Source organism: Hypanus sabinus, chromosome 25, assembly GCF_030144855.1.
Source record: "Hypanus sabinus isolate sHypSab1 chromosome 25, sHypSab1.hap1, whole genome shotgun sequence".
Classification (NCBI taxonomy): domain Eukaryota; kingdom Metazoa; phylum Chordata; class Chondrichthyes; order Myliobatiformes; family Dasyatidae; genus Hypanus; species Hypanus sabinus.
This window is the reverse complement of record NC_082730.1, coordinates 9,562,423-9,580,627: the sequence shown is the minus strand read 5'-3', so window position 1 is coordinate 9,580,627 and position 18,205 is coordinate 9,562,423. Positions and strand designations below refer to the sequence as shown.

At 43.3% G+C, this 18,205-nt stretch overlaps 1 long non-coding RNA gene across 1 annotated transcript in view; it reads right to left on the bottom strand.

The window, feature by feature from the left end:
- Window positions 1–12,289: 12,289 nt before the first annotated feature.
- The window catches only part of LOC132380992 (uncharacterized), a 155,703-nt gene continuing 149,787 nt past the window's right edge, over window positions 12,290–18,205 (bottom strand). Inside the window, exon 3 of the long non-coding RNA XR_009507895.1 lies at window positions 12,290–14,679. This is a non-coding gene — a long non-coding RNA (uncharacterized LOC132380992). The remainder of the gene's footprint in view (window positions 14,680–18,205) is intronic.

Here is an 18,205-nt window from a genome sequence, read left to right as displayed (position 1 = left end):
CCTCACACGTTAAGCCGAGACAAGCCGGGAAGGTTCAGGGATCGCCACGGCAACATTGCTCGGTGGGAGGCCCTCGCACCTCTGACTCATTAGGAGGTGGGTTTCAGTCCCACACTGGAGAATTGAACACAGGACTCTGAGCTATGTAGAATTGCTTTGATAGTGTAATTCTGGTAAGAAGTCTAGCCAAGGGATATTAGGGTACGTGGTCACAAAGTGCACTTTAGGTGAAGAATTCTCTGAATCAAATTTATTATCATTATCATAGTCATGAAATTTGTTGTTTTGCAGCAGCAGTACAGTGCAAAAACATTGAAAATTACTATAAATTACATGATAATAAGTAGTGGGGAGAAAAACAATAAGGCAGTTTTCATGAATTCATGGACCATTCAGAGATCTGTTGGCAGAGGGGACGAAGCTGTTCCTGAATCATTGAGTGTGTGTCTTCAAGGTCCTGTACCTCCTCCCTGATGAAGGTAATGAGAAGAGGTCATGACCTGAATGGTGAGGGTCCTCTTGAAGATGCCTTGGAGGATTGTCGTTGTGATTGAGATGACTGTGTCCACAGCTGTCTCTGGAGTCTTGATGAATATTTTTCCCTCATTCAATAATATTGATACTAACTTTTCTGGCCATTTTCCTATTTCTGTTGATAGGCCCTTGCTGCCAGATCTCTTCCAGTGACCAGACTTGTAAAACTACTTTACAGAGCGTGAACACTTTGAGATGATGTGAAGTGTCCTGTATACTCTGAGAAGGACTTCCCTCCTACTTCTCTTCCAACCTCATTTCAGAATCAAAATCTGGTGGTTGGGAATGATAATGCAGGCCGGGTTGAGACACGAGGTGGGGTATTTAACATCGGTAGTTACAATAAGAATGAACCTTGCCAAGGCACATAATTGGGCGGGGGGGGGGGGGGGCGGTGGTTTGGGATGATAGCATAGCGAATAGTGTAATTCTATTACAGCGCCAGTGCCCTGGTCTCAGTTTCCATTGCCGTCTGTAAGGAATTTGTGTGTTCTCCCCATGGGAATGTCCAATGATTACGTTAATTGGTCACATGGATGTAATCGGTGGTGTGGTCTCCTTGGGCTGGAAGGGCCTGCTACAACTCTGCATCTCTAAATGTAAATGAAATAAAAGTTGTTTCCACTTACGCATCCTCACAATAACCTCCAGTTATTCATCATCGTGAAGAGCAAAAGAAAGCACTGATTTTAATTTTTCTTCTCAGAATTTTCTTCTATCAGAACACTGAGGTCCCACACCACCAGGTTCAAGAGCAGTTCAAAGGTCAAAGTTCAAAGTAAATTTATTATCAAAGTATATTTATTTCTTTATCTAGAGGTACAGCTTGGAAAAGGCCCTTCCGGCCCACCGAGCTGCACTGCTCATCAAACCACTGATTTATTCCCTGCTTAATCAAAGGATAATTTACAATGACCAATTAACCTACTACCCTGTACGTCTTTGGAATATGGGAGGAAACTGGAGCATCCAGAGGAAAGCCAGGCGCTTACGATAAGGATGTACCAACTTCTTACAGTCAGCATGGGAACTGAACTCTGAATTGCAACGCCCCGAACGGTACGTGTGTCACACTAACTGCTGCGCTGCCTTGGCACCCCCAGGGTAACGTATGTCACCAAACGCTACCCTGAGATTCAATTTTTTTGTCCACATTCACAGTAAATACAAACAAATACAATGGAGTCAATGAAAAACTGTGCACAGCAAGGACAGACAAGCAACCAGTGTGCAGTAGACAACAAGCTGTGCAAATACTAAATTAGACCACTGAAATAAATAAGCAATAAATATCAGGAACAGGAGTTGCAGAGTCCTTGAAAGTGAGTTCATAGGTTGCAGAATCAGTTTCAGTGATAGAATGAGTGAAGTTACCCCTCCAGTTCAGGAGCCTGATGGTTGAGGGGTAATAACTGCTCCTGGACCTGGTGGTGTGATGTTCTGAGGCACCCCTACCTTCTTCCTGATGGCAGCAGTGAGAAGAGAGCTGTGTGATGGGGGTTCCTGATTGTGCTTTCCTGCAGTTGCATTCCTTGTAGACGTGCTCAGTCGAGGGAGGGCTTGTCCTGTGATGGACTGGGCTGTATCCACTACTTTTTGTGGGCTTTTCCGTTCTTGGGCATTGGTGTTTCTATACTGGGCCATGATACAGCCAGTTAGGATACCCTCTACTGTGCATCTATAGAAGTTTCTCAAGGTTTTAAAATGGCCTTCCAAATCTATTCAAACTTCTAAGGAAGTAGAGGTGCTGCCATGCCTTCTTTAGCAATAGCATTTCCCTTCAATCGTTTGATTCAGAAGCAACCCACACAACCCTATTCACTGCCTCCGTAACTTTGCATTAAAATGGATTGTGTTCTTTCTTGTAAAAGTTGCGTATAATTTGTTTTTCTTCTCAATGCTGCTTGTATGATGTAAGTAATGTTTCTACTGTGCCTAAGCAAATTTTTCACTACCAGTACATTTGTTACTGCACCTATATACTACACTTCCATGTACTTGTACAGGTGGCAATAAATCCAACTTCACCTTTAGCACAGGCCCAAGATTCCTGGAGATTTTAATTGACTTGAAATTCCTGTAAGGTTCGGCTTAATGCACTAACATATTATCCAGAGAACTGCAAGCACAGATATCTTCCACTCAATTCCGCATAACAACTTCCATTTAAGTACAGCCTCCTTTTAAGGACCTGAAATTTCCTTCATTTGAAAGGCCAAATGGCTGTAAATGATAAATAGGCTGGTCCTTTAACTCACACTAGGTGGCGTCTATTTTGTTTCAACAATTTACAAGGAAAGGTGGAAGATGAGCTTTGTATATCACATGGACATCGAAAGATACAGTGGAGTGTGTCATTTGTGTCAATGACCAACACAGTCCGAGGATGTGCTGGGGATAACCTGCAAGTGTTGTCATGGTTCCAGCACCAACAGAGCATTCCCACAATTTACTAACCCTAACACTTACGTCTGTTGAATGCAAGAGGAAGCTGGAGCACCTCGAGGAAAACCCTGTGGTCATGGGGAATATGTTAAAAAAACTTCTTGCAGACAGTGGTAGGAACTGAACCAGGGGTCACCGGTGCTGTAAAGTGTTATGCTAACTGCTAAGACTTTTACTTGCTGTTCAAAATTTGGTTAAAAGTTTAAAAAAACTAACTTTCAGAAATTTGTAAGGGAATTGATTGAGCCTTGCTCACTACAGAAAGAATGAAATCCATGAGCCCCATGTCCCAATCTCACCTGTCTGCTAGCTTGTGTTCCTCCTGCTCCCCCTCCTTCTTATTCTGGCTTCTTCCCTCTTCCTTTCCAGTACTGATGTAGGGTCTCAGCTTGAAACGTCAACTCCACAGATGCTGCCTGACCTGCTGAGTTCTCCAGCATTTTGTGTACGTTATATCCCAATCTCTCTAACTCAAAGTTCAAAGTTCCAAAGTATATTTATTATCAAAGTATGTGTGCAGTGTATGACCCTGAGATTCGTCTTCCCACAGACAGCCAAAAAAAAAATAAATGCCATGGAACTTAAGAACGAAATCAAGTGGACTAAAAGAAGGCATGAGGTTGCTCCAGCAGACACCATGAAGGAGAATCCTAAGGGATTCTACAGATATGTTAAGAGCAAAAGGATTGCTAGGAACAAAATTGATCCTCTGGAAGACCATATTGGTAATCGATGCGTGGAGCCAAAACAGATGGGGAGATCTTAAATAAATGTTTTGTATTTACTCAGGATATGGACACAGAGCCTACAGAGTGAGGTAACGTGCCATCAACTTTATGGACCCTGTTCAGATTACAGAGGAGAAAGTGCTTGCTGTACCCTGACAAAACAGGGTGGATAAATCCCTAAGGCCTGACAAGGTGTTTCCTTATATCATACAGGAGGGAAGTGCAGAAATCGCCGGGGCATTGGCAGATATTTAAATCATCCTTCGACAGGAGAGGTACCAGAGGATTGGAGGATAGCCAACGTTGTTTTGTTGTTACAAAAGGACTCTAAACAGAAACCAGGAAATTATAGCCTGGCGACTCTGACATCAATTGTGGGAAAGCAATTGGAAGGTATTCTAAGGGACCAGATATATGAGTATTTGGATAGATATGGACTGATTAAGGATAGCAAGCATGGCTTCATGCAAGGTAGGTCATGTCTAGCTAAACCTTTAGTGTTTCTTGAGGGGGTTACCAGGAAAATTGATGAAGACAAGGCAATGGATGGTTTCTACATGGACTTTAGCAAGTCATTTGACAAGGTCCCACATGGGAGTTTTGTCAAAAAGGTTCAGTCACTCAGCATTCAGGATGAGGTAGTAAATTGGATTAGACACTGGCTTTGTGGAAGAAGCCAGGGAGTGGTAGTAGATGGTGACCTCTCTGGCTGGAGGCTATGGCCAGTGGTGTGCTGTAGGAAACAGTGCTGTGCCCGTTGTTGTCCGTCATCTATATCAATGATCTGGATGATAACGTGTTTAACTAGATCAGCAAATTTGTGGACGACACCAAGATTGGGTATGCAGAAGACAGTGTGGAAGGCTATCGTGGTTTGCAGAGGGATCTGCATCAGCTGGAAAAATGAGCTGAAATATTGCAGATAGAATTTAATGCAGACATGAGTGAGGTGTTGCACTTCAATAGGACCAACCAGGGCAGGTCTTACACAGTGAACGGTAGGGTACTGAGGAGTGCGGTAGAACAATGGGATCTGGGAGTACAGGTCCATTGTTCATTGAAGGTGGCGCCACAGGCTCAAAGAGATATAAGGAAAGCTTTTGCCACATTGTCCTTCATAAATCAATATATAGATTACAGGAGATGGGATGTTATGTTGAAGTTGTATAAGATGTTGGTGAGGCCTAATTTGAAGTATTTGTGTACAGTTCTGGTCAACTACCTACAGGAAAAATGTAAACACGATTGAAAGAGTACATAGAAAATCTATAGGATCTGGGGGACCTGAGTAATAAGGAACAATTGAATAGGTTAGAATTGTATACCTTCGAATGTAAAAGATTGAGAAATTTGATATATAAAATTACGAGGGGTATAGGTAGGGTAAATGCAAGAAGGCTTTTTCTACTGAGGTTGGGTGGGACAACAGTGCGAGGTCATGGATTAAGGGTGAAAGGTGAGAAGTTTAAGAGGAACATGAAGGGAAACTTCTTCAATCAGAGGGTCGTGAGAGTGTGGAATGAGCTGCCAGCTCAAGTGGTGAATGTGAACTCAATTTCAATGTTCAAAAGAAGTTTGGATGGGTACATAGATGGTAGGGATATGGAGGGCTATTATCCCATTGGAGATCGATGGGAGTAGGCAGCTTAAATGGTTTGGCATGGACTAGATGGGCTGAAGGGTCTGCTGCTGTGCTGTAACTCTGTATGACTCTATAACTGATGAAAGGAAACACTGAGCACCCTAAGCAAAAAAAAAAAGTGGTAAAAATCCAGGTGAGAACACAGAATATAAAACAGCAAGCCACAAAGTCATTGAAATAGCCCAGGAATGTTCTGCTCTGTAAGCAATTGGCCATTGAAGCCGGGTAAGGTGATCTGTCATTGCTGGCACAATGGGTAGGTCAGTGAGCTAGCAATGCCCTGCATAGCTGATTCAGAGAAACAAGTGGAAATCTCACCACAGAGAACTGGGTCCTTCAAATACAAGCATTTATAAGAAACCATTAAGATTCAAGATTGTTTAATGTCATTTCCAGTACATAAGTGTAAAGGAGAACAAAATAATTGCTACTCCTGATCTGATGTGGCACAAAAATAAAGCACAATACGATAAGGGACACTATAATAAAAAACAACATAAATATAAATACATAAAATAGCTAATACACACAGATTGATTGCATGTCCGTAAAGCAATGCCAGGCCTCCTCAGAAAGTAGTGGAATTGGTGAGCTTTCCTGATTGTGTAGGATGTGCTCTGGGACCATGGGTGTCATGAGACCTGCAGGCCTGTGTAGCAAGCCATAGAGCACTGAGCTCCGAGCTTTTTAGAGCATCTGTATTTGTTAATTGTTGTCTGAATTTGAGTCATTAAGCCACTTGTGCTTTCTGCTTAATCTTGTCAAGTTTATTTTGATTGACACAGGCTTTTCGCATACTGTGTTTATTTAAAGCGGACTCCTGATTAGCACATCACAGGGTCCTTGTTTTGAGAATGATTCATTTTGCAGTGTCACTCAGTCGCCCCACTGATGTTCTGTTGGAATTCCTATGTATAAACTCTTGTTTCCTTGTCTACAAGGAAGTCTGTCATTCCTCCACGCCTGGGTTCAGCCATTGCCAGCACACACAATGGAAGGCTATGTGCGCTGCCAGTGATGTCAACAAAGGGAGTATAGTAAAGTCCCGAAAATCCACTATCAGAGTTACTTAATCAATAAATAGCAGCCTGACTACTTGTCAACAAGCTTCAAAACATAGGCCGTTTTAGAAGGCTGTGTCTGAAGAAGGTGGCATCGTTCACTAAGGCCCCTCATCATCTGGGCCGCCGACTCTCACCACCCAGACATTGGGCCTCCAACTTGGAACTTCACCCCACGACTCGGTGTTCACAGGTTTGATTCCTGGGTGATGTTTGTTGCAGAGACTTATTGATTGTTGATAGTTTAAGAGATGAAACATTTTCTGACAAATCCATTAATCAATTTCTTGGGTCAAAATGCAGTGTTTACAATTTTTGGTTTATTATAAATCTAACAAATGGGCAGGAATTTATGGAATAAGAGAACTGGATCAGAAAGCGTGTTCCTGCAAATCTAACCAGCAATGATGTAAGGACAAAGTCAGATATAAAATATTATTCAACTTTCAATATCTGATTCAGTAAAGATTGCTCATTATTTATGGCCCTTGTGTAGAAATCTCTTGCTGTTTGTTTTTCAGTCTCTTAGCCCTTAAGATCTTCTTCTGTGGGAGTGTGTGTGTACCTTTACCTCTGACCCAAGCATCACCATCAGTTTCCCACTGCAGCTCTTTCATATTTGCTTCATCTTTGTCTGCCATTGCATTCCTCTATCTTCTCTCCTTCCCTGAGGATTGTCACTTTGTCATGTTGCAAAGGCTTTTGAGTTCCTGAGTCCCAGAGAGTGATGCAAGCTGGAGTTTAACCATCTAGCGCTCAGCTCCTGGTAGGGGTCACCCGTGTCAGTAGAGTTAAGAGGGAGGTCCAAGACAAGGAGTGCAAGACCTCAACAACGAGCTTGTGGAAGGTGATGACGCATCATGACAACAGGGAAGGCGGATAAAGGCTGCGTCAGTGAAGGGTCCTCAGCCATATTGCATTTCATGCTACTGAACCATCTGTCAAGGATCGGGTGGCATCTGCCTAAGTGTCAGCCTCCCCACATTAAACAAAGTCATGTACTGACATTCTCCATTAAGGGAATCAGAATCAGATTTAACATTACAGGCAGATGCCATGAAATTTGTTGTTTAATGGCAGCTGTACAGTGCATACATCATAATAAAATCTTTAAATTACAGTAACTATACATAAAAAATAAATTTAATTAATGCAAAAAGAGAGGAAAAATACTGAGGAAGTGTTCATGGGTTCAGTGTCCATTCAGAAATCTGATGGCAGAGGGAAAGAAGCTGTTCCTGAAATATTGAATGTGTTTCTTCAAGTTCCTGCACCTCCTCCTTCATGGTAGCAATGAGAAGAGGGCATGCCCTGGGTGATGGGGGTCCTTTATGATGGATGCTGCCTTTTTGAGGCATCGCTTTTTGAAGGCGTCCTCGATGCTGGAGAAGTTAGTGTCCATGATGGAGCTGGCAGAGTTTACAGTTTTCTGCAGCTTTTTCAGATCCTGTGCCACGGCCCCACCATACCGGATGGTAATGCAGCAATTAGAATGCTCTCTATAGAAATTTGTGAGTGCCTTTGATATTGTTCTAATTCTCCTCAAGCTTCTAATGAAATATAGCCGCTGCCATGTCTTCTTTCTAATTGTGTCAATATTTTGGGCCTAGAATAGATCCTCAGAGATGTTGACACCCAGAAAATTGAAACTGCTCACTCTTTCCACTTCTGATCCCTCAATGAATACTAACATGTGTTCCATTGACTTATCTTTCTGAAGTTCACAATAAATTCCTTGATCTTACTGATGCTGAGTGTAAGGTTGTTGTTGCGACACCACTCCACCAGCTGATCAACCTCACTCCTGTACACCTCCTTGCCTCCATCTAAAATTCTGGCAGCAATAGATATGTCAATGGCAGATATATAGATGGGTTTGAGCTGTGCCTAGCTACACGGTCGTGGGGTAGGGAGAGTAGAGCACTGGGCTAAGCACACATCCCTGGGGTGTGCCGGTGTTGATTATCAACTAGGAGAAGATGTCATTTACAATTCACACAGACTGTGGTCTCCCGGAGAGGAGATCAAGGATCTAGTTGCAGAGAAAGATACAGAGGCCCAGGTCTTGGAGCATTTTGATTCAAACTGAGGGCATTATTGTGAAGAACACTGAGCTGTAGGTAACAAACAGAAGCCTGACATAAGTACCTCTGATGTCTAGGTGATCCAAAACCAAGTAGAGAGCCTACGAAATTGCATCTGCTGTAGACCCACTGAGTCAATAGGTAGGCAAGTTGAAGTTTGTCCTGGTCCTTGCTCAGTTGGTTGTAGCTATGACCAACCCCTCAAAGCACCTCATCACAGTAGATATGAGTGCATCTGGGCAATAATCATTGAGACAGCTCACCCTGCTCTTCTTGGGCACTGGTATGTGATGTACCATCAATAACTCTCGGAGACGTGAGGCGAGATATAGGCTTTTATTGGCTGGAAGAAAGAACAAGCAGCAATTGACCACCACACTACATCCTGGAGACTGAGGCTGGGGCTGTATCTCCAATCACCTTTGTACCGGGGTCGGTGGGAGGAGCCACAGGAGCAGTCAGTGGGGCGGGGGGGGGGGGGGTCATGTCCAGACAGGTATATGTAGTTCACCACAGTAATGATTGTCATCCTTTTGAAGCAGGTGGAACATTTTTAATGCAGCAGTGAGAGATTGAAGATTTCCTTTCTGTACATTCTCCCTGCGTGCTCCAATTTCCTCCCACAGTCTAAGGACATTCCAATTGGTAGGTTAATTGGTCATTGTAAATTGTTCCGTAATTAGGCTGGGAGATGGATATTTCTGGGCAGTGTCGCTCGAAGGACTGGAAGCTATATCTCCATCAATCGATAAATAACACTTCCACCAATTGGTTGGCACAGGTTTTCAGAGCCCTATCAGGCTCACCATCAGGGCATGATGCCTTGCGAGAGTTCACCCTCTTGAAAGGTGTTCTGACATTGGCCTCTGAGACAGATATCACACGGTCACTGTACGCTGCAGGGATTCACATCGATGTAGTTTTTTTCTCCCTTTTAAAGCACGCATGAAAGGCATTGAGTGCATCTGGGAGTGGAGTGTGATGCTGATTGTGATGTTAAGTTTTGTTTTGTAGGAAGTTATGGCCTGTAAACCCTGCCAGAGCTGAAGTGCATCTGATTCTGACTCCAACCTCAATCGGAATCATTAATGGAATAACCCTTTGGGAAAACATGTACCTGAGTGATGACTCTGCTACTGTATCTTCTCCCAGAGGGTAGAAGGGAGAAAATACAATGATCAGGGTGGGTGGACATCCTTGAATGAAGGTGTCATGACTGTGATTGTTCTTTGCAAACATTTCTACAGAAGTGGTTTGCCATTGCCTTCTTCTATCCTGTCAATAAAAAGACAGGATGGTAGAAGGGTTTCAAGAGGTCTTCTTGAAACTCTGTTGTTCCCTTATTCAAGAAAGGGAGTAGAGATACCCCAGGAAATTATAGACCAGTGAGTCTTATTTCAGTGGTTGGCAAGTTGATGGAGAAAATCCTGAGAGGCAGGATTTATGAACATTGGAAGAGGCATAATATGATTAGGAATAATCAGCATGGCTTTGTCAAAGGCAGGTTGTGCCTTACAAGCCTAATTGAATTGTTTGAGGATGTGACTAAACACATTGATGAAGGCAGAGCAGTACATGTAGTGTATATGGATTTCAGCAAGGCATTTGATAAGGTGCTCCATGCAAGGCTTATTGAGAAAATCAGAAAGCATAGAATCTGTTGGGTCTGTGCTGTCTTTACGACAGTTATTTAGTTTATAATATTTTCGCTTAGTAATTCATTCAATAGTATTTTCTAGTTAGAATTAGAAGTGTTTAAAGTATATTCATTGCATGTAAAATATATCGGCATGCGATGACGTCACATCCGGTTTCGCCGCGTCTTGTGGGAAAGTACCGGTTTGAAATTAGCGCGAGGGTGGGGGCTTACCACGAGGCTCACCTGAGCAGAAGTTGTTTTGCAGGCATGAGAAATCACAGTGAGAGCAACGCTGTAAGTTAATAGATAATCGATATGTTGAACTAAGATGTTAATGCCGATCCTGTTAGAAGTAACGACGGTCGATAATGTTTATGCTTTCGTTAGTTAAAGAGTCGCGGATAGTTTGCATGGAAGTGTATTTAAAGTAGTCAATGGAGCAGGTAAACTCTCCCTGTATACTGCACCTTAGTGTAATGTAGTTATAGTCACCTTTGCAAGTATTTACACTTGAAATGTGATATTAAGGAAGGAACAAATACTGTATCAATCTTGTATTGTTTTATCAACAGTTTTCACCATATGTTAATGTGAAGAGTGAACAGTAAATGGTTAATCTTACTGCGATCTGGTTCTTATTAACTGTGGTTTATCTCGACGTTAAATTCGGCGTTCGTGACACGTGAAGGAGAACGTTACAGGGTCCTTGCTTTGTGGATCCAGAACTAGCTTGCCCACAGAAGGCAAGGAATGGTTGCAGATAGGTCATATTCTGCATGTTGATGACTAATGGTGTACCTCAGGGATATGTTCTGGGACCCCTTCTCTTTGTGATTTTTATAAATGATCTGGATGAATTAGTAAATTTGGAGACGACACAAAGGTTGGAGGTGTTGTGAATAGTGTAGAGGGCTGTCAGAGGTTACAGCAGGACATCGATAGGATGCAAAACTGGGCTGAGAAGTGGCAGATGGAGTTCAACCCAGATAAGTGTGAGGTGGTTCATTTTGGGAGGTCAAATATGAAGGCAGAATATAGCTTTAGTGGTAAGACTCTTGGTAGTGTGGAGGATCAGAGGGAACTTGGGGTCCGATTCCATAGCTGCTGTGCAGGTTGACTGTGTGGTTAAGAAGGCATACAGAGTATTGACCTCAACCATGGGATTGGGTTCAAGAGCCAAGAGGTAATGATACAGCTATGTAGGACTCTGGTCAGACCCCACTTGGAGTACTGTGCTCAGTTCTGGTCACCTCACTACAGGAAGGATGTGGAATCCATAGAAAGGATGCAGAGGAGATTTACAAGGCAGTTGACTGGATTGGGGAGCATGCCTTAAGAGAATAGATTGAGTGAACTTGGCCTTTTCTCCTTGGGGCAGTGGAGAATGAGAGGTGTCCTGAGAGAGGTGTATAAGATGATGAGAGGCATTGATCATGTGGATAGTCAGAGGCTTTTTCCCAGGGCTGAAATGGCTAACATGAGAGAACACAGTTTTAAGGTGCTTGGAAGTAGGTACAGAGGAGATGTCAGGGGTAAGTTTTTTAGGTAGAAAGTGGTGACTGCAGGAAATTGGCTGATGGCGACAATGGTGGAGGGGGATACGATAGGGGCTTTTAAGTGACTCCTGGATAGGTGCATGAAGTTTAGAAGAATAGAGGGCTATGGGTAACCTTAGGTAATTTCTAAATTAAGTACATGTTTGGCACAGCATTGTGGGCTGAAGGACCTGTATTGTGCAGTAGTTTTTCTATGTTTCTATGTTCGGCCAAATATCCTCATCATTCTTCCTCTATTAATCTAGTAAAAGAGCAAAAATTTCTCAGATGCACCTAATCTTTATTATGTACAGATGTTATTGACAAAATATATGAGAAAATAAAGCCCCTGTGTGATGGTGTTGGGTTCCCTGTCTACAAAGTCCTAAACTCAAACAGAGATGTTTATGAATATCTACATGTCCCATCACTATAGGAAGGGTTATACTGTGGCAATCTACTCTTTAAGGACTGATCTACTTCCTTGTCTAGTCTCTGCAGTGAGGTTTCAGCTGCTTGAGTGGTGGGTCACCCTCCTTACAAAGCAGAGGATACCTCTAACCAACAAAAATAGTTTAAACACAGCTTATCTTATTTTTAATGACGCACATTTAAGTGTATACAAATAGTTTTTAACACAGGTTTAACATACACAGGGGATTTCTGATTTATAAAAGATTTCTGAATTACAAAACAATTTACAAACCAGAAAGGATTTCAGAACATGGTACAAATCCTATGAACTGGACAAGCATACCAATGAGTTGCAGATTAACAAGTTGCCTGTCACAGAAACTGAAGGTTGAGGAATGAATTCTAGTTCTTCTTTCTGTCATCCCATCTTTCTGCATTTCTCCTTGTCATTCCTAACAATCCCCAATGCTTATGACAACCATACTATTTTCTACTAAGTGACATCATCTGCATATGAAGTTTTCCAGACACCTCTGCTGGATCAAAGGCGCTCACACATGTGGACTGAAAAGCACCAGGGAACGTTAGCCCCAAGCATCCGCAATTACTGCTGTGAGGGCTGACCCTCTGACCACAAGAGCATTGCAACTTGTAACCATGTCTGATGTGTTGCCTGACATAACCCATTGTGTTGCATTTGGCTAATGCAGTCAAGGGCTGTCCTGGTCTTTGCAAAGTTGTGCCTCCAGCTTCAAACTTACTGCTGTTCGCAATTTACATTAAGAAATATGCATTATTTTACATTAAGAGATATGCATTAAGAGAGTATGCATTATGATCAGAGATTAAGGGAGCTAGGGCTTTACTCTTTGGAGAAAAGGAAGATGAGAGGAGACATGATAGAAGTATACAAGATATTAAGAGGAATAAATAGAGTGGACAGCCAGTGCCTCTTCCCCAGGGCACCACTGCTCAATACGGCTTTATACGGCTCAATACGGCTTTAAAGGCAAGGGGAGGGAAGTTCAAGGGGGATATTAGAGGAAGGTTTTTTACTCAGAGAGTGGTTGGTGCATGGAATGCACTGCCAGGGTCAGTGGTGGAGGCAGATATGCTAGTGAAGTTTAAGAGACTTCTAGACAGGTATATGGAGGAATTTAAGGTGGGGGGTTATATGGGAGGCAGAGTTATATGGGAGTCAGCACAGCATTGTGGGTCAAAGGGCCTGTACTATGCTGTACTGTGCTATGTTCTATGTTCTAAATGGAAACTGGTTCTTGTTTACAACAACAAGCTGAGAGAAGCATACTTGTTAAAAGTTTAACTTTATCACTAACAGCTATGACCCTTCAGCAATGTCAAAATTCAAAGTTCAAAGTAAATTTATTAAGAAAATACATACAGTATATGTCACTGTTGTAGTGTGAACTAAGTCACCAGAGAGATGTAGCTGGTAGATATGAAGTAGTCTTTTATTCGACAAAATGAGACATAGTGGGCATCATACTGAGATCCTTTGGGAGCATGTGTCTTGTTTGGCCCAACATTATGTGACATTTTATATGCTAAAGATTAAAGGACAATTCTATAGATACAATGTATCTACAATGCCTCCTTTGAATTACGTATAACTTCTCCTTCTACGCAGCCACACATAACATTCAAAATGATTGTTAACCTTTATTGTCTGGTTTTTCAATTAACAGCTCTAGGAACCTAATGTCCAGAGCTGCATTTTAAATTTAATCTGCAGGCCATATTCAGATCTAAAGATAATTTGCTGAAGTTAGTTGCTGAAATTAATATTTTGCTATACATCCTGAATATGTTCTAACAGTCACGGAGGGCGGAGATTAGGATGATGGCCCTAACGGCAACTCCTTTGCTTGCATCTTCGGAGACAGTATTTCTATCTTTAATATCAGAATCAGACTTTAATCGCCAAGTACCTGTGCACATACAAGGAATTTACTTCTGGCAGATGTTGTCTCTCTGCTCAGAACAATAATAATGATAAATATAAATGAAAATACAGATTATACATAAAGGTAGAGCAATCCAAGTAATAGTTAGCCGACAGTTAACCGGCAGTTAACTGTTCAGCAAAGTGGCCACAGTAGGGAAAAAACTTCTCCAGTGTCTATTAGTCTTAGTCTGGAGGGATCTGAAGCACCTACCAGACGGAAGCAGTTCAAACAGTCTGTGCGCAGGATGGAAGGAGTCCTTTATGATGTTCCCCGCCCTCTTCTTCAACCTGGAAGAGTACAGGTCTGCAATAGAGCTGCAGGGAGGCTCGGCAGTCCTCACTGTGCGCTGTAGTCTGGTTCTATCCTGCTTGATGGTGGCTCCAAGTTCTTTGGAAGACCCTGGCCTGGAGTTACAGGCTGACTTTGGTTCTTTGAGGAAATGGGACCCGCTCTCAGGGCCTCACGACTGGCCTCTGCCAGGAAGACCAGGGCGCCTTCAGGGTACCGGCTTGTCGTGGCTCTGGAGGTGTGCCGATTTGAGGTCGATGCCGCTGCCTGATGTGCCGCGTGAGTGCACGGAAGATTGAAAGCAGCGAGCCGGTTGCTGGCCGTGTGCTTTGGGCACAGAACCTGGAAAAAGCGACACAACAGACTTTTAATGTCGTAAATCAGTGAGTTGTGTTTGTTACGTCTCCCCTCTCCCTGTGAAACAGAGACACCTCTTTTCCCTCAGTAGAGATAGAGAGAGCCTGTGGTATGTCGAATACCGGGTAAACGAGTAGTCTTTGTCTTTATTGATGCTTTGCTGCATGCTTGAGTGCTTAGAGGAGGGAGCAGACGTTTTTTTTGCTGGTGGGGGAGAGTGTTGTAACTTTGCTGCTGCTTATGCGTGGGGTGGAGTTGGGGGTGCTTTGGGGTTCTAACATTTAACTGTCATTCATTCTTTGGGGGACTCCTCTGTTTTTGTAGACGTTTGCGAGGTAAAAGAATTTCAGGATGTATATTGTATACATTTCTCTGATATTAAATGTACCTATTGATACATAACCCTGAGATTCATTTTCTTGTGAGCATACTCAGTAAATCCATGAGGCGTAATAGAATGAATGAAAGGATGGACAAACAACCAAGGTGCAAAAGATGACAAACTGTGAAAATGCAAAAGAAAAAAGAAATGGTAACAGTAAATACATAAGCAATAAATATTGACAACATAAGATGAAGAGTCCTTGAAAGCGAATCCATAGATTGTGAGAATAGTTCAGTGATGGAGCAAGTGAAGTTATCCACACTGGTTCAAGAGCCTGATGGTTGAGGGGTAGTAACTGTTTCTGAACCTGCTGCAGGTTCTGAGGCTCCTGTACCTTCTTCCTGATGGCAGCAGTGAGAAGAGAGCATGACCTGGGTGGTAGGGGTCCCTGATGATGGATGCTGCTTTCCTGGGACAGCGCTCCACGTAGATGTGCTCAACGGTGGGGAGGGCTTTACCCGTGATGGACTAGAACATTTCCATTACTTTTTGTAGGACTTTCCATTCAAGGGCATTGGTATTCCCTTGCCACTGTGCTAGAAAGCTAGAGTTAACAATTAGCCTCTCAAACCCTGGAAAGTGAATATCCATCACGCTCGCTACAGAGCCTCTTGAACAGGGTAATTAATTTAAAAAGAAACAACCTCATGACAAGTTGCCGATTGAAAGTCAACGCATGAACTGAAAGGTCTTTTATCCTCTTGGCTTTAAGAGATTTGGCGTTAACCAAAGTCACGGAAGAAAGGTCTGCTGTTCTCAAAGGAATGAACCTTGTTTTGAGCGTAGTATAGATCATTGTAAGATATCAATGAGAGGCGGCTCAATAGAAAGACAGGCTGCAGATAGATTTTACAACCTTGCAATTCAGCTCGATGCTCTCAGCCAAAGAGCTGACATTAAAATCTGACTTAAAAATGTGGTCAGCATCGTAATGTAGGGAAAACTAGAGACCAGTTTGTGCACAAAAACTGCTACGTTTGATAACTCCAGAAACTAATGAAAAGAAAAACACAGGAGCCAGAATGTGTCTGCTTAGTTTCTTTCTCTTTAGCGAAGTGCTCACATACATATTTCTTATATATAAACCATAATGAATTATGTAAACAAGAACGCCTAATCAAACTATATATTTACAAACACGAGGAAGTCTGCAGATGCTGGAAATCTGAAGCACCACACACTAAGTGCAGGAGGAGCTCAGCAGGGTGGGTCATTGTGGTGAACTACATATACCTGTCTGGACACCCCCCCCCCCCCCCCCCCGCTGACTGCTCCTGTGGCTCCTCCCACAGACCCCTGTATAAAGGCGATTGGAGACACAGACCCTTCCTCAGTCTCCAGGATGTTGTGTGGTGGTCACTTGCTGCTTGTGCTTTCTTCCAGCCAATAAAAGCCTACCTTAACCCACGTCTCAGAGTTATTGATGGTACATCAGTCATGCTCAGGCCTCAGTCAGGTCCACTTCACTGAAGTGTTCTCCTCCAGAAAGGTTCAGAATAATATCCTCCATCCTGGGCAGAGGGTATTGATCTACTCTCAATACCAGTTGATGGTAACCTTAAAATCGCCACAGATCTTGACTGATTGACCCATTTTTCCTGGCTACTGGGACCACTGTCATTGCCTACAGGCTCCGCTCAACCTTGGAAAGAACTCCTTCAGCTTTAAAGTGATCGAGCTCACCAGTTACCCATTCCCTTTGCTTCTACCATGCTGCCACAAAGCCAACTAGTTTCCATGATACACATGCACCACAGAGTACTGTGCAGGCAGAGAGCAGATGCGCTTAAATTGAGAGGGAAAACATTTAAAAGGGACCTGAAGGGCAAATTCTTCATTCAGAGAGCAGTGAGTTGACGGAATTAGCAAATGGTTGACTTAGGTATAATAAAAACATTTAGAAGACAATTGGACAACTACATACATTGGAAAAATCAAAGTTAAAGATCATGTTTATTGTGTGCATGGTTTTCTCCCAGATTCCAAAGTTTTGTCAGTTTTGGGCATGTTCTGTTGGTGCCGGGAGCATGGTGACTCCTGTGGACTGTGCTGGTCGTTGACACAAAGCAACTCAGTTTCATTGTACGTTTTGATGCTTCGAGGGAGATGTGACAAATAAAGCTGAGGCCCTCTGTTGGCTGGGGTTGAGGATGGATAATGCGTCCCAGCTGTCCACATGATACCCGAGCCAGTACACAAACCAGGGCAGTACGAGATGGAGAGCAAGCTGGTGCACATGCAACAGGCTTCCCCTCTCTGTGTGACCGATGAATCCAAAGGAACGGCAGAGACCAATACAGTTTGGCACCAGCGGTGTTGCAGGAGTTACCTGTCTGCGTTGAACTCAAAGTTGGACTGCCTTAGGGACTCCAGCTCTGGATTTACTCCTGAAGCCTTGCCAACGAGTGGCACAAGGCCATGAAGGTTTCAATTCGGAGTTTTCCTGCTCCCAAATGAGCTGCCTATCACAGAGGATGAGCCTCATCTACTTAAAACGACTGGTTTTAAGGCACCAGTAACCACTTCTTCCCCTTCTCCTGTCAGTAGAAGTGGTTCTGCTAGGCCAGGAGCAGGACTTGGTTGTCAGAGGCTCCCAGTGCACGCCATTGGGAGCATTTAATAGGCAGCAGAGCTCATCCCCACCACAACCTCCGGCTACAACAACATCAAGGAACAAAGTAAAGCTAACCTTTAGCTTAAGCACCTCCGTGCACAGGAGTAATGAAAACATCACTTGCAGTAGCATCACGAGCACAGAGCGCCAGACAGGTAAAAAAGAGATGGGGAATCTCTAGGCAAGCTGCACTAGCTTAGATAGGCACCTTGGTCAGCATGGAGGAGATAGGCTGAAGGGCCTGATTCCAGGCTGTGTTACATTATGATTCCGGTATGGGAATGAAACAAAGTTTTATCAAACTTTAGTGCGGCATCATACAGGCTATTCGGCCCACAATGTTTTGCTAGATAAGCACAGCAGACATTATGAAAGGGTGGTGGTTACCGCTACACTATTACAGTTTGAGGTGTTCTGAGCTTGAGAGTTAAATTCCAGCATCACCTGCAAGGAGCTTGTGCCCTCTCCCCGCGGGTGTGTGGGGTTTTCCCCCTCCGGTCTCCTCCCGCAAT